Source organism: Phacochoerus africanus, chromosome X, assembly GCF_016906955.1.
Source record: "Phacochoerus africanus isolate WHEZ1 chromosome X, ROS_Pafr_v1, whole genome shotgun sequence".
Classification (NCBI taxonomy): domain Eukaryota; kingdom Metazoa; phylum Chordata; class Mammalia; order Artiodactyla; family Suidae; genus Phacochoerus; species Phacochoerus africanus.
Window position 1 is genome coordinate 79588543 of NC_062560.1, and position 19412 is coordinate 79607954.

General features: G+C 35.1%; 1 non-coding gene across 1 annotated transcript; it reads right to left on the reverse strand.

The window, feature by feature from the left end:
• Window positions 1-4943: 4943 nt before the first annotated feature.
• On the reverse strand, window positions 4944-5050 carry LOC125118988 (U6 spliceosomal RNA). The gene has a single exon (XR_007132958.1). It is a non-coding gene; the product is annotated as a U6 spliceosomal RNA (small nuclear RNA).
• Between the last annotated feature and the right edge of the window lie 14362 nt (window positions 5051-19412).

Consider the following 19412-nt stretch of genomic DNA (forward strand, 5'->3'; position numbering starts at 1 on the left):
TGCAGCATATGGAGGTTCCCAGGGTAGGAGTCTAATCAGAGCTGTAGCCACCGACCTATGCCACAGCCACAGTAATGCAGGATCGGAGCCACATCTGTGACCTATACCACAGCTCACAGCAACTCTGGATCCTTAACCCACTGAGTAAGGTCAGGGATCAAACCCACAACCTCATGGTTCTTCGTCAGATTCTATAACCACTGAGCCACAATGGGAACTGCCCAATTAAAATTTTACTGAAACAAAACTATTTACACTAGATAGTATTTGCATCAGAAATAAAACATTATTCTGATATTTGCTGCTAGACTTACTTTCTTCTAGACAACATGTAACAGAAGGTGCCTTAAAGTTTAGTGCCTCAATCTCATCTCCTGATAAGGATACTATTTGGTAGGCACCATCTTAAAGCTCTTTTATTTTGTGGTACAAATACAATTGGGTTTATTTTTTAATAAGTTTTTTTCTTTTTTTTTTTTTGTCTTTTTGCTATTTCTTGGGCCACTCCCGTGGCATATGGAGGTTCCCAGGCTAGGGGTCAAATCGGAGCTGTAGCCCCCGGCCTACGCCAGGGCCACAGCAACGTGGGATCTGAGCAGCGTCTGCAACCTACACCACAGCTCATGGCAACACCAGATCCTTAACCCACTGAGCAAGGGCAGGGACCGAACCTGCAACCTCATGGTTCCTAGTCGGATTTGTTAACCACTGTGACACGACGGGAACTCCAAGATTTTTTTTAATTTAATTTTTTAAATTATTTCCTCAATACATTTTTTTTCTACTGTACAGCATGGTGACACAGTTATACATACATGTATACACTCTATTTTCTCGCATTATCATGCTCCATCATAAGTGACTAGACATAGTTCGCAGTGCTACACAGCAGGATCTCATTGCCAATCCATTTCAAAGGCAATAGTTTGCATCCATTAACCCCAACCTTCCAATCCACCCCACTCCTTCCCCATACCCCTTGGCAACCACAAGTCTATTCTCCCAGTCCATGATTTTCTTTTCTGTGGAAAGGTTCATTTGTGTGGTATATTAGATTCCAGATATAAGTGATATCATATGGTATTTGTATTTCTCTTTCTGACTTACTTCACTCAGTATGAGAGTCTCTAGTTGCATCCACGTTGCTGCAAATGGCATTATTTCATTTTTGTTTTATGGCTGAATAGTATTCCATTGTGTATATATACCACATCTTCCTAATCTAATCATCTCTCAATGGACATTTGAGTTATTTCCATGTCTTGGTTATTGTGAATAGTGCTGCAATGAACATGTGGGTGTGTGTGTCTATTTTATGGAACGTTTTGTACAGATATATGTCCAAGAGTGGTATTGCTGGGTCATATGTCACTTCTATGTGTAGATTTCCAAGGTACATCCATACTGTTCTCCATAGTGGTTGTACCAGCTTACATTCCATCCAACAGTGCAGGAGAGTTCCCTTTTCACCACGCACCCTCCAGCATTTGTTATTTGTTAACTTATTAATGACGGCCATTCTGACTGGTATGAGGTGGTATCTCGTGGTAGTTTTGATTTGCATTTCTCTAATAATCAGTGATGTTGAGCCATTTATGACAAATCCACAGCTGATATAATCCTCAATGGAGAAAAGCTGAAAGCCTTCCCACTCAAATCTGGAACAAGATAGGCATGCCCACTCACACCACTGTTATTCAACATAGTATTGGAAGTCCTAGCCACAGCAATCAGACAAACAAAAGATATAAAAGGCATCCAAATTGGAAGAGAAGAGGTAAAACTGTCACTGTATGCAGATGACATGATACTATATATAGAAAACCCTAAGGATTCAACCCAAAAATTACTTGAAATGATCAACAAATTCAGCAATGTAGCAGGATATAAGATTAACATTCAGAAATCAGTCACATTTCTGTATACTAAAAATGAAATATTAGAAAAGGAATACAAAAATACCTTTTAAAACTGCACCCCCAAAAATCAAATACCTGGGAATATACCTGACCAAGGAGGCAAAGGACCTATATGCTGAGAACTAAAAAACATTATTCAAGGAAATTAAAGAAGATGTAAAGAAATGGAAAGATATTCCATGCTGCTGGGTTGGAAAAATTAATATTGTGAAAGTGGCCATACTACCCAAAGTGATCTACAGATTCAATGCAATCCCTATCAAGTTACCCATGACATTTTTCACAGAACTAGAACAAACAATCCAAAAATTTATATGGAACCACAAAAGACCCAGAATTGCCAAAGCAATCCTGAGGAACAAAAGCAAAGCAGGAGGCATAACTCTCCCAGACTTCAGGCAATATTACAAAGCCACAGTCATCAAGATAGTGTGGTACTTGTACCAATACAGACACACAGATCAATGGAACAGAATAGAGGACCCAGAAATAAACCCAGACACTTATGGTCAATTCATCTTTGACAAAGGAGGCAAGAACATAAAATGGGGAAAAGACAGTCTTTTCAGTAAGTATTGCTGGGAAACCTGGACAGCTGCATGCAAAGCAATGAAACTAGAACACATCCTCACACCATACGCAAAAATAAACTCAAAATGGCTGAAAGACTTAAATATAAGCCAAGACACCATCAAACTCCTAGAAGAGAACATAGGCAAAACACTCTCTGACATCAACCTCATGAATATTTTCTTAGGTCAGTCTCCCAAAGCAACAGAAATAAGAGCAAAAATACACCAGTGGGACCTAATCAAACTGACAAGCTTTTGCATAGCAAAGGAAACCAAAAAGAAAACAAAAAGACAACTTACGGAATGGGAGAAATATTTTCAAATGATGCAACCGACAAGGGCTTAATCTCTAGAATATACAAGCAAACTTATACAACTCAACAGCAAAAAAGCCGACAACCCAATGGAAAAATGGACAAAATACCTGAATAGACATTTTTCCAAGGAAGATGTACAGATGGCCAACGAGCACATGAAAAAATGCTCAATCGGCTTTTTCAAACCTGCAAAATTTCTAATCACAAGACTCTTGTGAACTGACATCATTCACTTCAGCAAGAGTTTCCTCCTTTAGTAGAGCTTCCCTCTTAACAGAAATGCCAGCATGTCTAGCTCTAGTAGGAATTCATCTATGTTAGGAAAGGGCTTTGCTAAAAGTGTCATAAAAGAGCATGGCATATGCAAACTACACATTTTTCTTACTATCCTGTCTAATACTACAATTTCAGTTGTCACATGGTCTACTTCCCAAGGAAAAGCAGGGAACCTATCAACCAAATGTTTTTGTCACTTCCTTATAGGACTTTCCAGTTTATAAGACTGCTAAATCTGAGTTCTTTAATATACAGCTCCAAATTTCTTCCATTGAGCCAGTTCTGTGTTTAAGTTCTGTTACTTGCTGCATTCCATTTACAAATGCCAAAATCTATATCAGATAGAATTTGTTTATGTATGTAAAAAAATATAAAATAGCAGTGACTTATATAAACTAATTATTTCTCAAGTTCAGAGACAGGCTGCTCTTGGCTGATATGGTGCCTTTACAATTACCCAGGACTCAAACTCCAGCTACACTCTGTTCTACTACCATAACTCTAGCATTGATCTTCAAGTGTGCTTCCTAGTCCCAGATGGGATTTAAGGCAGGAAGGAGGAAGTAGAAGAAGAAGAGGAAAAGATGCTCATAAAAGACAAGACAATAATTCCTACTGTAAGGAGCTTCAAAGGAAGACCAAACCAACAACTTCCGCTTATTTTTCATTGGCACTGGATAAGATAGTCTTTACTGCAACAATTTTGTAGTCCCTGCCATAGAGCCTACTTTCCAAAATTCACAACTAATTGTAGATAGAATAAAGATCAAAGCTTAATTTAAAAGCATATAAAGTTATTCAAACAATATTTAGGAAAAATCATTATAATCTTCTGATAGAAGGTATAACTAAGCAAAACACAAAACAAAGGACATATAAAAGAATGAAGGACAAGGTTAACTATGTAGAATTAAAAGAAACAAAATAATCTGTATGCCAAAATACACTATACACAAATTAATAGGTAAGTACAAGACTAAGAAAATATTTCCAGCTTATATAACAAATAAGGGATTAGTATTCAAAATATATGGAGAATTCTGACAAAACATTCAAAAGAAAAAAAAAGTCTTAAAGTCAACAGGCATTTCAGAGAAGAGAAAATACATATGGCCGATAAACATGAAAATGCTCAACCATACAGTAATTAGGGGAATGAAAATGAAAAGGATGAGATATCATTTTAAATTCATCATTTAACAATGTTAAAAATCTTTAATATTAAAGTTTGTTATAGTTTGGACAAATGTACAGTCTTACACAATTTTCTGGAGGATAATTTTGCAGTATCTATCAGGATTTTAAATGGGCACACTTTCTGGGCAAGTAATTCTTATTCTAGTTATCTCTGGTAGAGATATACAGGTGTGTATGTGAAAAATTATGTGTACAAAAAGGGGATGAAACATTGTTTGTCCCAATAAAAATGTTAATAAGAAAGAAGAAAATGCTAAAAAATAATAATAGCTACTATTATGGGATACTATACAATGCCTAAAAAAAAATTAAGCATTTTTGTGTATGGAATGGCTGTATTTGGGGGCCAATTGGAAAGAAATGATGTCTTTACTATGTTGAGTCTTCTGATCCATGAACAGGTTATGTTTCTCCACTTATTTGATTTTATTCAGCAAAATTTTATAATTTTTAGAATACAGATCCCTTACATGTTTTGTTAAGGGTATACATAAGTATTTCAACTTGGGGAGAAAATTGTAAACTCTATTATGTTTTAAATTTTGGTTTGCTCACATTCATTTTAAGTGCATAAGCATTTTTACATTTTTAGTGTTAACTACCTAAGTTAATGTATAAGTATTTATATATTGCTAGTGTATAAGCAGTTGATATATTTTTCTTTAAATAGGGAATACTTCATGAATTTGTGTTCCACCCTTGCAAAAGGGACATGCTAATCTTTTCTGCATTGTCCCAATGCTAGTATATGTGCGGCTGAAGTGAGAACAGCAATTGATTTTTGCATGTTGATTTTTTTTTAAGGGCTGCATTTGTGGAATATGGATGAATCAGAGCTGCAGCCACTGGCCTACATCACAGCCACAGCAACGCCAGATCCAAGCTGTGTCTGTGGCCTACACCACAGCTCAAGGCAGTGCCAGATCCTTAACCCACTGAGGGAGGACAGAGATTGAACCTGAGTCCGAATAGATGCTAGTCAGATTAATTTCTGCTGAGCCATGATGGGAACTCCTGTCTGTTGATCTTATATCTTGCTCTGGGACTTTTTTTTTTGTATTTTTCTGTTGTTAGTTCTTTGTGATTTTTTAATGTAAATAATCATCTCATCTGCAATAGGAAGTTTTATCTCTATTTTCCGTCTTTTTCTTGACTTTTTGTAGTAGCTAAAACTTCCAGTAATATATTAAATATAAGTAATGAGATTGATATCTTTGGCTTCTATTCTGATTTTAAGGGTGTTCAGTGTGTCACCATAAGCAGATGTTAGTTACATATACAGTCATAAGTTCTTTTTTACTCAATGAATTTTATTACATTTATAGTTGTACAACTATCATCACAAACAAATTTTATAGCATTTCCATCCCAAACCCTCAGTGCATCCCCCCACACCACAACCTGTGTCATTTGGAAACCATAAGTTTTTCAAAGTCTTTGAGTCAGTATCTGTTCTGCAAAGAAGTTCATTGTGTCCTTTTTTTAGATTCCACATGTAAGTGATAGCATTTGATGTGGGGGTCTCACCATCTGACTGACTTCACTTAGCATGATAATTTTTAGGTCCATCCATATTGCTGAAAATGCTATTATTTCTTTCCTTTCAATGGCTGAATAATATTCCATTGTGTATATGTACCACATCTTATTTATCCACTCCCCTGTGGATGCACATTTAGGTTGTTTCCAGGTCTTGGCTATTGTATATATTGCTGCAATGAACATTGGAGTTCATGCATCTTTTCGAGTCATGGTTTCTCTGGATAGATGCCCAGGAGTGGGATTGCTAGATCAAATGGTAATTCTATGTTTAGTTTTCTGAGGAATATCCATATTATTTTCCACAGAGCTTGTAACAATTTACATCCCCACCAACAGGGTAATAGGGTTCCCTTTTCTCCACACCCTCTCCAGCACTTATTGTTTGTAGACATTTTGATGATGGCCATTCTGGCTGGTGTAAGGTGGTACCTCAGAGTGGTTTTGATTTGCATTCCTCTAATGATGAGTGATGTTGAACACCTTTTCATGTGTTTTTTTGGCCATCTGTATGTCTTCTTTGGAGAATTGTCTGTTTAGATCTTCTGCTCATTTTTCAATGGTATTGTTTTTATTTTGGTATGGAGCTGCAGAAGGTGTTTATAAATTTTGGAGATTAATCTCTTGTCAGTCACTTCATTTGCAACTATTTTCTCCCATTCTGTGGGTTGTCTTTTTGTTTTGTTTAGGTTTTACTTTGCTGTGAAGAAACTTTTAAGTTTAATTAAGTTCCATTTGTTTATTTATTTACTTTTTTATTATCATTAGTAGGTGGATCTGAGATGTTTCTCTGGTTTCTGTCAGAGAGTGTTTGGCCTGTTTTCCTCTAAGAGTTTTATAGTATCTGGTCTTATATTTAGGTCTTTAATCCATTTTGAGTTTATTTTTGTGTATGATGTTAGGAAGTGTTCTAATTTCATTCTTTTACATGTGGATGTCCAGTTTTCCCAGCACCACTTATTGAAGGAGCTGTCTTTTCTCCATTTTATGTTCTGGCTTCCTTTGTCATAGACTAGTTGACTGTAGGTACATGGGTTTAATTCCGGGCTTTCTATCCTCTTCTACTGATCTATACTACTGTCTTTGTGCCAGTACCATATGGTTTTGATTACTGTAGCTTTGTAGTATAATCTGAAGTCAGGGGGCCTGATTCCACCAGCTCCATTTTTCTTTCTCAGGATGGCTATTTGGCTATTCTGGATCTTTTGTGTTTCCAAGACTTAAAATATTTTATACGAGTTCTGTGAAAAATGTCCTTGGTAATTTGATAGGGATTGCATTGAATTTGTAGATTGCCTTGGGTAGTATAGTCATTTTGATAATATTGATTCTTACAATCCAAGAGCATAGTATGTCTTTCCATTTGTTTGTGTCATCTTTGATTTCTTTCATCAGCATCTTATTGTTTTCAGAGCACAGGTCATTTGTCTCTTTAGGTAGCTTTATTCCTAAGTATTCTATTCTTTCTGATGTGATGGTAATTGGGATTGTTTCCCAAATTTCTCTTTCTTATCTTTCATTATTAGTATATAGAAATGCAGTCAATTTCTGTGTAGTAACTTTATATCCTACAATTTTGCCAAATTCATTGATGAGCTCCAACAGTTTTCTGGTAGAGTCTTTAGGGTTTTCTAGGTACAGTATCATGTCATCTGCAAATAGTGATAGTTTTATTTCTTCTTTTCCAATTTGGATTCCTTTTATTTCTTTTAACTTCTCTGATTGCCATGGCAGGGACTTCCAAATCTCTGTGCAATTGTAGTGGTGGGAGTGGACATCCTTGTCTTGTTCCTGATCTCAGTGGGAATTCTTTCAGCTTTTCCCACTGAGAATAATGTTTGCTTCGTGTTTGTTGTATATGGCCTTTATGATGTTGAAGTAGGTTCCCTCTATGCCCACTTTCTGAAGGGTTTTTATCAGAAATGGGTTTTGGATTTTGTCAAAGGCTTTTTCTGAGTCTATTAAGAGGACCTTATGGTTTTTATTCTTCAGTTTGTTAATGTGGTGTATCACACTGATGGATTTGTGGATATTGAAGAACCCTTTTATCCCTGGGATAAATCCCACTTGGTCATGATGTACAGTCCTTTTAATGTATTGTTGGATTCGTTTTGCTAGTATTTTGTTGAGGATGTTTGCATCTATGTGAAATTGGCCTGTAATTTTCTTTTTTTGTGTGTCTTTGTCTGGTTTCGGTATCAGGGTGATGATGGCCTCATAGAATGAGTTTGGGATTGTTCCTTTCTCTGCAATTTTTTTGAAATAATTTCAGAAGAATATGTCTTAACTCTTCTCTGATTGATAGCATTCTCTTGTGAAGCCATCTGGTCCTGGACTTTTGTTTGTTGGAAGTTATAAAATCACAGCATCAATTTTGGTACTTGTGATTGGTCTCTTATCTTTTCTGTTTTGTCTTGATTTAGTCTTGGAAGCTTGTACTTTTCTAAGAATTTGTCCATTTCTTCTAGGTTTTCCATTTTATTGGCATATAGTTGTGTGTAGTAGTCTCTTATGGTCCTTTGTATTTTTGTGATGTCCATTGTATCTTCTTTTTCATTTCTAGTTTTATTGATTTGAGTCCTCTCTCTTTCTTCTTGATAGTCTGGCAAAGGGTTTATCAAATTTGTTGATCTTCTCAAAGAACCAGCTTTTCGTTTCCTTGATCTTTTCTATTGTTTTCTTCATTTCTAGTTCATTGATTTCTGCTCTGATCTTTATGATTTCTTTCCTTCTACTAACTTTAGGTCTTGCCTGTTCTTCTCCCTCTAGCTGATTTAGATGTAAAGTTAGGTAGTTTATTTGAGCTTTTTCTTATTTCCTGAGGTAGGCTTGTATTGCTATAAACTTCCCTCTTAGAACAGCTTTTGATGATTCCCACAGGTTTTTGAGTGTCATATCTTTGTTGTCATTTGCTTCTAGGTATTTTTTATTTCCTCTTTGATTTCTTCAGTGATCCAATGGTTGTTTAGTAGCATGTTGTTTAGTCTCCACGTGTTTGTGTTTTTTGTAGTTTTTTTCTTGTTTTTGATTTCCAGTCATGTAAGCATTGTGGTAGGAAAAGATGCTTGATATGATTTCAATTTTCTTAAAGTGCCTGAGGCTTGATTTATGGCCCAGAATGTTATCAATCCTAGAGAATGTTCTGTGTGCACCTGAGAAGAATGTGTATTCTGCTGATTTGTGATGGAATGTCCTATAAATATCTATTAAGTCCATCTGGTCTAATGCTTCATTCAGGACCTGTGTTTCCTTATTGATTTTCTGTCTGGATGATCTGTCCATTGCTGTAAATGGGGTGTTAAAATCCCTCACTATTATTTTGTTATTGTCAATTTCTCCTTTTAAGGATGTTATCAGTTGCCTTATAAATTGTGCTGATCCTATGTTGGGTGCATATATATTTTCAATTGTTATATCTTCTTCTTGGAGTGATCCTTTGATCATGAAGTAATGTCCTTCCTTGTCTCTTAGAGTATTCTTTATTTTAAGGTCTATTTTGTTTGATATGAGTGTTGCTACTCCAGCTTTCTTTTGATTCCCATTTGCATGGAATATTTTCTTCCATTCTCTCACTTTCAATTTCTATGTGTCCTTAGAAGTAAAGTGGGTCTCTTGAAGACAGCATATATATGGATCTTGTTTTTGTATCCATTCAGCCAGTCTGTCTTTTGGTTGGGGCATTTAGTCCTTTTACGTTTAAGGTAATTATGGATAAGTATGTTTTTCATTGCCGTTGTATTAACTGTCTTGGATTTGTTTTTGTTGCTCTTTTTTCTTCCCTTCTTCTCTTGTTTTCTTCTCTTGTGTTTTGATGATTACATTTAGTATTGTATTTGAGTTGATTTTTCCATATTTATGTGTGTATCAATTGCATATTTTTGGTTTGCAGTTACTCTGAAGTTTTGATATAGGAATCTATATATATACGAGATTGTTTTAAGTTGTTGGTCTCTTAATTGCAAGTGCATCTCTATTGTCCTGCATTTATACACTCCTCTTCTCATGATTTATGATTTTGGTATCATAATTGTGTGTGGGTGATTTCCTATCTTTACTGTATATTCGCCTTTACTGATGAGTCTTGTCATTTGTGGTATTTTTGTTTCTAGTTGTTACCTTTTCTTTTCTGCCTAGTGAAGTTCCTTTAGTATTTGTTGCAAAGCTGGTTTTATGTTGCTGAATTCTCTTAGCTTTTGTTTATCTGTAAAAGTTTTGAGTCCTCCTTCAAATTTGAATGAGAACCTTGCTGGGTAAAGAAATCTTGGTTGGAGGTTTTTTCCTTTCATCATGTTAGGTATATCATGCCATTCCCTTCTGGCCTGCAGAGTTTCTGCTGAAAAAAATCTGCCAATGACATTATCAGGGTTCCCTTGTATGTTATTTGTTTCTTTTCCATAGCTGCTTTCAAGATTTTTCTCTTTGTCTTTAATTTTGGTCAGGTTGAGTAATATGTGTCTTGGGGTGTTCCTCCTTTGCTTTATTTTATATGGTACTCATTGTGCTTCTTGGATTTGAGTGAGTAGTTCCTTTCCCATGCTAGGGAAATTTTCAGCTATTATCTCTTTCAATATTTTTTTCTGTCCCTTTCTCTCTCTCTTCTCCTTCTGGCACCCCTATGATATGGTGTTGGTGCATTTGACATTGTCCCAGAGTTCTCTGAGACTCTCTTCATTTGTTTTCAATCTTTTTTCTCTTTTCTGTTCCATATCAGTTATTTCCACTAATCTGTTCTCCACCTCGCTTAATCGTTCTTCTGCCTCCTATATTCTGCTGTTAGTTGCTTCTAATGAATTTTTTTATTTCAGTTATTGTATTTTGCTTGCTTAAGTTTTAAATCTTGTATTTCTTTGCTTAGTGTTTGCTGTAAATTATCAGTCTGTCTCCAGTTTATTTCCAAAATCTTCCATCATCTTTAGCATCATCAGTCTAAAGTCTTTTTCCTGGAGGCTGATAATCTCCAGATCACTTAGCTTTTTTATGTTTTTTTTTTCTCTCTCTCCCTTATCTGAGTTATAGTTCTCTGCCTTTTCATTTTTATAGGTTTTGGTTTGGTGTCCTTTTTGCAGACAATAGAGTTGTAGCTTCTCTTACTTCTGATGTCTGCCTCCCTTGTGGCTGAAGTTGGTATGAGGGCTTGCTGTAGGCATTGGTATCTGCCCACTGGTAGGTGGGGCTGATTCTTATCCCTCTGGAGGGTTGGGCTTTGTCTCTGGGTGAGATTAGAGGCAGCTGTGTGGCTGGGGTGTCTTTAGGCAGCCTGTTTACTGATGGGTGGGGCTGTGATCCCACATGGATTATTGTTTGGCCTGGGGCTTCTCAGCTCTGATGGGTGGGGCCAGATTTTCCCAAAATAGCCACCTGTACAGAAATACACACTGATGAATATTCCTGAGAGTTTTGCCTCCAATGTCCTTCCCCCACAATGAGCCACAGTAACCCCCTGCTTTCCCAGAAGATCCTCCAAAAACTGCAGTCTGGTCCAACCCAGATTCCTATGGAGCCTCTGCTTTGCCCTGGGACCCAGTGCACATGAAAGCCTGTGTGTGCCTTTCAAGAACAGGGTCTCTGTTTCCCCCAGTCCCATGGAGCTCCTGTACAAGTCCCACTGGCCTTCAATGGCAGAGGCTCTTGGGGCTCTTTCTCCCTGTGTCAGATTCCTCAGGCAAAGGGACTTGATGTGGGACTCAGAACTCTCCTGTAGGTGAGTCTCTGTGATACAGTTACTTTCCAATCTGTAGGCTTCCCACCTGTCAGGTATGGGGTTGCTTATATTGCATATCCACCCCTCCTACCTCTTGATGTGGCCTCCCATTTTTCTTCTGGAATAGGATATTTTTTGAAAGTTTCCAGTCCATTCGTTTGAAGGTTGTTCAGGATTTGGTTGTAATTTTGTTGTTTTTATGAGAGAAGTTGAGCTCCTGTCCTTCTATTCCACCATCTTAATCCCCAGCTCAGGAAGTCCCCCAGTCATAAGTTCTTATAAGTTGAGGCTATTCCATTGTCCTGATGTGTTGAAAGTGTTTAACATGAGTGGGTATTGGATTATGTCTAATGCTTTTTATGCATCAATTTATATGATTTTATGATTTTTCTTCTTTAGTCTGTTGATATGTCAGATTATATTTTTATAATGATTGATATAATTGATATCAATTATAATGAAAGCCTTGCATAACTAAAATAAATCCCACTTGGTTATGGTGTGAGTCTTTTTATACACAGCTGGATTCAGTTTACTGTTATTTAGTTGAAGAGTTTTAAATCTACTTTAATGGGAGATATTGGTCTAGAATTTTATCATATTTTGTTTAATTCAATATTGTTGTAGTACATAAAATGAGTAGGGAAATGTTCCATCCTCTTCAATATCCTCTGCAAGAGATTGTGTAATTTTGGTATTAATTCTGCTTAAAATATTTGGTGGTATTCTCCAATGAAACCATATGGGCCTAAAAATCTATTTTGTAGGAACACTATAATTACCAATTTCATTCTTTAAATGTTATGAAACATTTACACTATGTGATCCATCTTGGTTGTGTTTTAGCAGTCTGTGATTTTTGAGAAAGTAGTCTAGTTCTTCTGAGTTTTTGACTTAACTATCCTGAATTTTCATAATATTTCCCTTTTTATCCTTCTGATAGTTGTAGGCTCTCTAGTGAAATCTTCTATTACATTGATAATATTATTGCTCTGTGTTTTGTCTCACTTATTTTTGTCAATATTGTGAAGACATTCATCAATTTTATTGATTTTTATCAAAGACCCAGCTTTTCATTTTATTAATTTTCTCATTGCTTTGTTTTTTCCAAATTCATTGATAACTGTGCCTTTTTTTTGTCTTTTTAGGGCCAGCATATGGAAGTTCCAGGCTAGGGGGCAAATCTGTGCTGTAGCTGCAGGCCTACATCAGAACTGAGCCGTGTCTGCAACCTACACCATAGCTCATGGCAATGCAGGAGACTTAAACCCACTGAGCAAGGCTGGGGTTGAACCCGTGTCTTCATGGATACTAGTTGGTTTTATTACCACTAAGCCATGATGGGAACTACCTGTGCTTATTTTAATATAGCTATCCTCCTACTTGCTCTGATTTTATTTTGCTCTTAAATAGGAACTCATTAGCACTCTCCCATTTATTTCAAATGTTTTATTTTCAGTAATTACACTTAATGTAAGTGGACTAACTCTCCAACCAAATGGCAGTAATTGGAAGAATTGTTACAAAAACGTGATCCAACTATATCCTGTGTACAGAAACACTTTAGAAACAAGAACACAACTAACTTGAATGTAAAAGGCTAAAAAAAATACACTATTTAAACAGTTGGCAAAAGAGATTTGCAATGGCTAAATTAATATTGACAAAAATTATCTTTGACAAATTTTTTTTGCTGTAAAGAAGGACATTTCATATTAATAAAAGGATCAGTTGAACATGAATAGAAGGTAATTTTAATAATATATGCACCTAACAACAGAGGCCCAAAATACATGAAGCAAAAACTGACATAATCAAAGGAGGAAATAATCAGCTTAAAAATAATACTTATAAACCTCAATATCCCACATTCAATCATGGATCAAAGAATTAGACATAAAGTAAATAAAGAAATAGCCTAGTCTCACACCTTAATGAACTAGAAGAAAGAAGAGCAAACCAAATGAAAAGGAAACAGAAGAATATTTTAAAATAGAGCAGAAATCAAAGAAATAAAACCCAACAGTGAAATTAAAAGTTGGGTTTCTGAGGGTGTTACCTTATGGCACATAGGTTAAGGATCCCATGTTGTCACTGCAGAGGATAGTGTTGCTGCTCTGGTGTGAGTTCAATACCTGGTCCAGAAAGTTCCACATGACAGAGGCACAGCCAAAAAAAAAAATTGATTTTTTGGAAAACATCGTCAAAATGGACAACATTTTACCTAGACTGACTAAGAGAAAAAGAGAGAATAAAATTAATAAAATCAGACATGAAAGAAGGGATATAACAATCTTATAAAAATCAAAGGTTATATGGGAATACTATGAACAATCTTATGCCAACATGAAATGGACAAATCCCTAGATATACACAAAATACCAAAATAAAACAGATATGAAATCGCACAAAAGAGATCAAATTATTTATCAAATCATTGATTTTTTAAAGTTCCACACAGAAAATCCTGGGGCAAATGGCTGCACTGTTTAATTCTACCAAACATCAAAAAAATTTAACACCAATTTTTCACAAGCTGTTCCAAAAAAGTAGAGGTGTAGGGAAGAGTTTTCAATAATGTCTATGAAGCCAGTATTACCCTAATATCTGGAGAAAATACTAGCAAAATAAATCCAGCAGCCTATAAAATAGAACATATGCAACAATCAAGTGGAATTTATACCAGGAATTAAGACTGTTTAGCATCTGAAATTAACATATCAAACTGATAAAGGATAAAAACCACATGATCATCCCAATCACTGTAGAAAAAGCATTTAACAAAATTCAAAATCCTTTCAATTAAAAAAAATCAGCATAACATAGGATAGAATGTAAGAAACTACAATCAGATAAAAGTTATCTGTGAATTGGTGGTCATGTAGTAACCTTATGTTTGATTATTTAAGAAACTGCAAAACTGTTTTTCTGCAGTGCTTGCACTACTTTACTTTCCCACCAGTAATGTATGAGGGTTCCATTTTCTCCACATCCTCTTCAACACTTGTTATTTCCATTTTTATATTATACCTACCCTAGTGGGTGTGAAATATTAACTCATTGTTTGATTTGCATTTTTCTGATCGGTAATGATGCTGGTCACATTTTCATGCATTTATGGGCCATTTATGTATCTGGAGAAATATCTACTTAAATTATTTTCCCATTTATTAATTGAGTCATCTTTTCATTATTGAACAGACAGCATCTTATGTATATTCTGAACTGCTAGACCCTTACCAGATATATGATTTCAAATGGTATTTCCATTTTCTGGGATGTCTTTTTCTTGATAGTGTCCTTTAAAACATACATTATATTTTTAATTTTAATGAGGTTCAATATACCTATTCTCTTTCTCAAGATTTTAGGCATCATATCTCAGAAACTATTACCTAATATAGGGTCACAAAGACTTTACTCCTTAGCTTTCTTCTAAGGTTTTAACCCTTACATTTAACACTGCATTTAAGTGTTAGCCCTTACATTTAGGTCTTTGATGCACTTTGAGTTAGTTTTTTGTATAGGGTGTAATGTAAGGATCCAAATTCATTCTTTTTCTCAAGAACATCCAGTTGTCTTAGCATCAGTATTTGGAAAAGACTATTATTCCTTTCTATTGAATGGTTTTGGCACTCTGTCAAAAGTCAGTTTAGCATAGATGTATGGTTTGTTTATGGACTTCCAATCCTATTCCATTCATCTATATGTCTCTTCTTACGCCAGTATCACACTGTCTTGGTTATTGTATATTTTTCAATGAAAGTTTTATTTGGTTATATGCCTAGGAGTGGGATTGCTGGGTCATATGGTAGTTCTATATTTAGTTTTCAGAGGTACCTCCATACTCTTCTCCATAGTGGTTGTACCAGTTTACATTCCTACCAAAAGTGTAAGGGGGTTCCCTCTTCTATACACCCTCTCCAGCATTTATTGTTTGTAGACTTTTTGATGATGTCCATTCTGACCAGTATGAGGCGATGCCTCATTTTAGGTTACATTTACATTTGTCTAATAATTAATAATGCTGAGCATCTTTTAATATGGTTTTTTTGTTTGTTTGTTTTGTTGTTTTTGTTTTGTTGCCATTTCTTGGGCCGCTCCTGTGGCATATGGAGGTTCCCAGGCTAGGGGTTGAATCAGAGATGTAGAGCCAGCCTACACCACAGCCATAGCAATGCAGGAATCTGAGCCGCATCTGTGACCTACACCACAGCTCATGGCAATGCTGGATCCTTAACCCACTGGGCGAGGCCAGGGATCGAACCAGCAACCTCATGGTTCCTAGTCGGATTCATTAACCACTGTGCCATGACGGGAACTCCTTTTCATGTGTTTTTTGACCATATGTATGTCTTCTTTGGAGAAATGTCTATTTAGATCTTAGCCCATTTTTTGATTGGGTTGTTTGTTTATTGCTTTTGATATTAAGTTGCATGTGTTAATATATTTTGAAGATTAATTCCTTGTCCATTGCATTATTTGACAGTTTTTTTTTCCATTCTGTGCCTTGTATTTTCATTTTGTTTGTGGTTTTCCTTGTTAAAAATCTTTTAAGTTTAATTAGGTCCCAATCATTTATTTTTATTTTTATTTTCATTATTCTATCAGGTAGGTCCAAAAATATATTGCTGTTAAAGAGTGTTCTGCCGATGTTTCCCTCTAAGTGTTGCACATTATCTGGTCTTACATTTAGGTCTTTAATCAATTTGGAGGTTGTTTTTTTTTTTTTGTATGGTGTTAGAGAATGTTCTAATTTCATTCTTTTACAGGTAGCTGTGCAGTTTTCCCAGCACCATTTGTTGAAGAGACTGTCTTTTCTCCACTGTATATTTTGCCTACTTTGTCAAAGATTAATTGATCATAATTGTGTGGGCTTATTTCTGGGCTTTCTATCCTGTTCCACTGATCTGTATGACTGTTCTTGTGCCAGTACCATTCTGTTTTGAAGACTGTAACTTTGTAGTAGAGTGTGAAGTCAAGGAGCCTGATGCCTCCAGCTTCATTTCTCTCCCCAGGATTGCTTTGGCTATTCAGGGTGTTTTGTGTTTCCATACAGATTTAAAAATTTTTGTTCTAGTTCTATATAAAATGCTATTGGTAATTTGATAGAGATTTCTTTGAATCTCTAGATTGCCTTTGATAGTATAGTCATTTTGACAAAACTAATTCTTCCAATTGATATATGATATATCTTCCAATTTGTTTGTGTCATCTTTCATTAGTATCATATTTTTCAGCGTAGTTTTTTTGCCTCCTTAGTTTATTCTTTTTGATGATGTCATGGTAAATGGGATTGTTTCCTTGATTTCCATTTCTGATCTTTCATTGTAAGTGTGCAATAATGCAAGAGATCTCTGTATATTAATTTCATATCCTGAAACTTTATTAAATTCACTGATGAGCTCTTGTAGTTTTCTGGTAGCATCTTTAAGGTTTTCTATGTACAATATCATGTCATCTACAAACAGTGACAGTGTTACTCCTTTTCAAATTTGGATTCCTTTTATTTCTTTTTCTTCTCTGAGTGTTGTGGCTAGTACTTCCAAAACTACATTGAGGTACAGTGGTGAGGATGGACATCCTTGTTTTGTTCCTGATCTTAGCAGAAATACTTTCAGCTTTTTACTATTGAGTATGGTGTTAGCTGTGGATTTGTCGTATATGGCCTTTATTATGTTAAGTTCCCTTTGTGCTTAATTTCTTTTTTTTTAATCATAAATAGGTGTTAAATTTTGTCAAAAGTTTTTCCTTCATCTATTGTGATGACCTTGTGATTTTTATTCTTCAGTTTGTTAACACAGTGTATCACACTGAATGATTTGTGGATATCGAAGAATCCTTGTATCCTTGGGATAAATTTCGATTGATCATGATCTTTTTAATGTATTGTTGCATTTGGTTTGCTAGTATTTTGTTGAAGATTTGTGCATATATGTTCATCAGTGATATTGGCTTTAATTTTCTCACCTTTTTTTGTATTTTCTTTTTTTTTGGTATATTTGGTATATTTGTCTGAATGATGGTGTCCTCATAGAATGAATTTGTGAGTGTTTGTCTGTAATTTTTTGCAATAGTTTCAGAAGGATAGGTGTTAACTCTTTGTTCGCTATTATTTGCCTGTGAAGCCATCTGATCCTGGGCTTTTTTTTTGTTGGAATTTTTTAAATCACAGTTTCAATTTTAATATTTGTAATTGGTGTTCATATTTTCTATTTTTTCCTTGCTAAGTCTTGGAAGATTTCTAAGAATTTGGCCATTTCTTCTAAACTGTACATTTCATTGATATATAGCTGCTTGTAGTAGTCTCTTATGATCCTTTGTATTTCCATGGTATCAGTTGTAACTTCTCCTTTTTCATTTCTAATTTTATTGATGTAAGCCCTTTCCATTTTTTTTCTTGGTGAGTCTGGTTAAAGGTTTATCAATGGTTTATCAACTTATTTATCTCTTCAAAGAACCAGCTTTTAGTTTCATTGAACTTTTCTATTGTTTTCTTTATCTCTCTTTCATATATATATAATATATATATAAAATAAATATATATTATTATCTTATAAGTGGCCTGAAGCCCTTTTTCAGTTTAAGTGATAAATAAATATTAGATGTAAACTACCTACTCTGTATCTCCTCTTAAGTTGTCTCAAAGTCACGTGAATTCATTATATCCACACTGAACTTATGATCTATCTCTATGCAATCCAAATATAATTTTTCTTATTTTGTTGCACTATACTTTCAATGGGCAAAGTTTTATGTATTGGATCAGCCTTGACAATCTTCCTCCTCCTCATTTTTCCTCTCCAAACCACCATCAAGTTCTGTAGATTTTGCATCCTAAATATCTCAAATAGGTCAACTTTTACACATCTCCAATTGTAAAATATTTCCAAGCTATTATCTTTTCCCAGCAGGACTAATGACTGATAAAATCCCATCTACTCTTTTCCCTCTCCAATCTATTTTCTACTCTGTACCTGGAAAGAGTGTTACAAAATGCAAAATGCAAATTTTATTGTCACCCAGTTGCTAAAAACATTACAATGACTCCTAATTCTCTTAGGGGAAAAAAATTAACATTGGCCACAGATTGTATATAGTCTAGCCTTTACCTCTCCTTGCATCACATCCTTCCCTAGTCTCCTCGCTCAGATAATGCTGGTTTTCTTTCAATTTTTCATATATGCCACCAGCATTTACAGATGCTTTTCTCTCTGCCTAGAAATCTCCCAAACCAACCCTCCCCCACTGATATACAAACTCTATTTAATCATCAATTCCTCATTGAAATTTTCCTTGATTTTATTGATTAGATTAAATAATTTTATTAGTTATTCTGTATTAATATGTATTTCTCCTTCATAGAACTTGACAGTTTATTTTAGTTTTGTTTGTGTGGTTATTTGATGGATGTTTCTCTCCTCTCTCTCCAACTAGCGGAAAGGGGGATTTTATAACTGTGTAACTATTCTAATATTTCATTCATGTGACACATTTAATATTGATTTTCCCTGTTCTAGAATCTATGTGATGATGTATTTGTAAAAGCCAAGAAGATTTTAGGATTGTTTCTATAACCACACTATTTATTGGAGAAAAGCTGTCAAATAGAACTTTCTGCAATGATGAGAATGTTATATATTTGTGCTGTCCAATAGAGTAACTCCTAGTTTTTCATTTAAAAAACAGTTTTTTGAGAAAATGAAATGGAAATGATGTATCTAAAGAACTGTATTTTTTAATTTCATTTAATTTTAGTTTATATTTAAATAGGTACATGTGGCTAACGGTCTGTTAGACAGAGCATTTCTATCCAGAGATCGCTGTCAAGGAAAAAAAATTGTTAAAAAAGCCAAACATATGTCCAAATTAAAAAAAATTTCTAAATAAA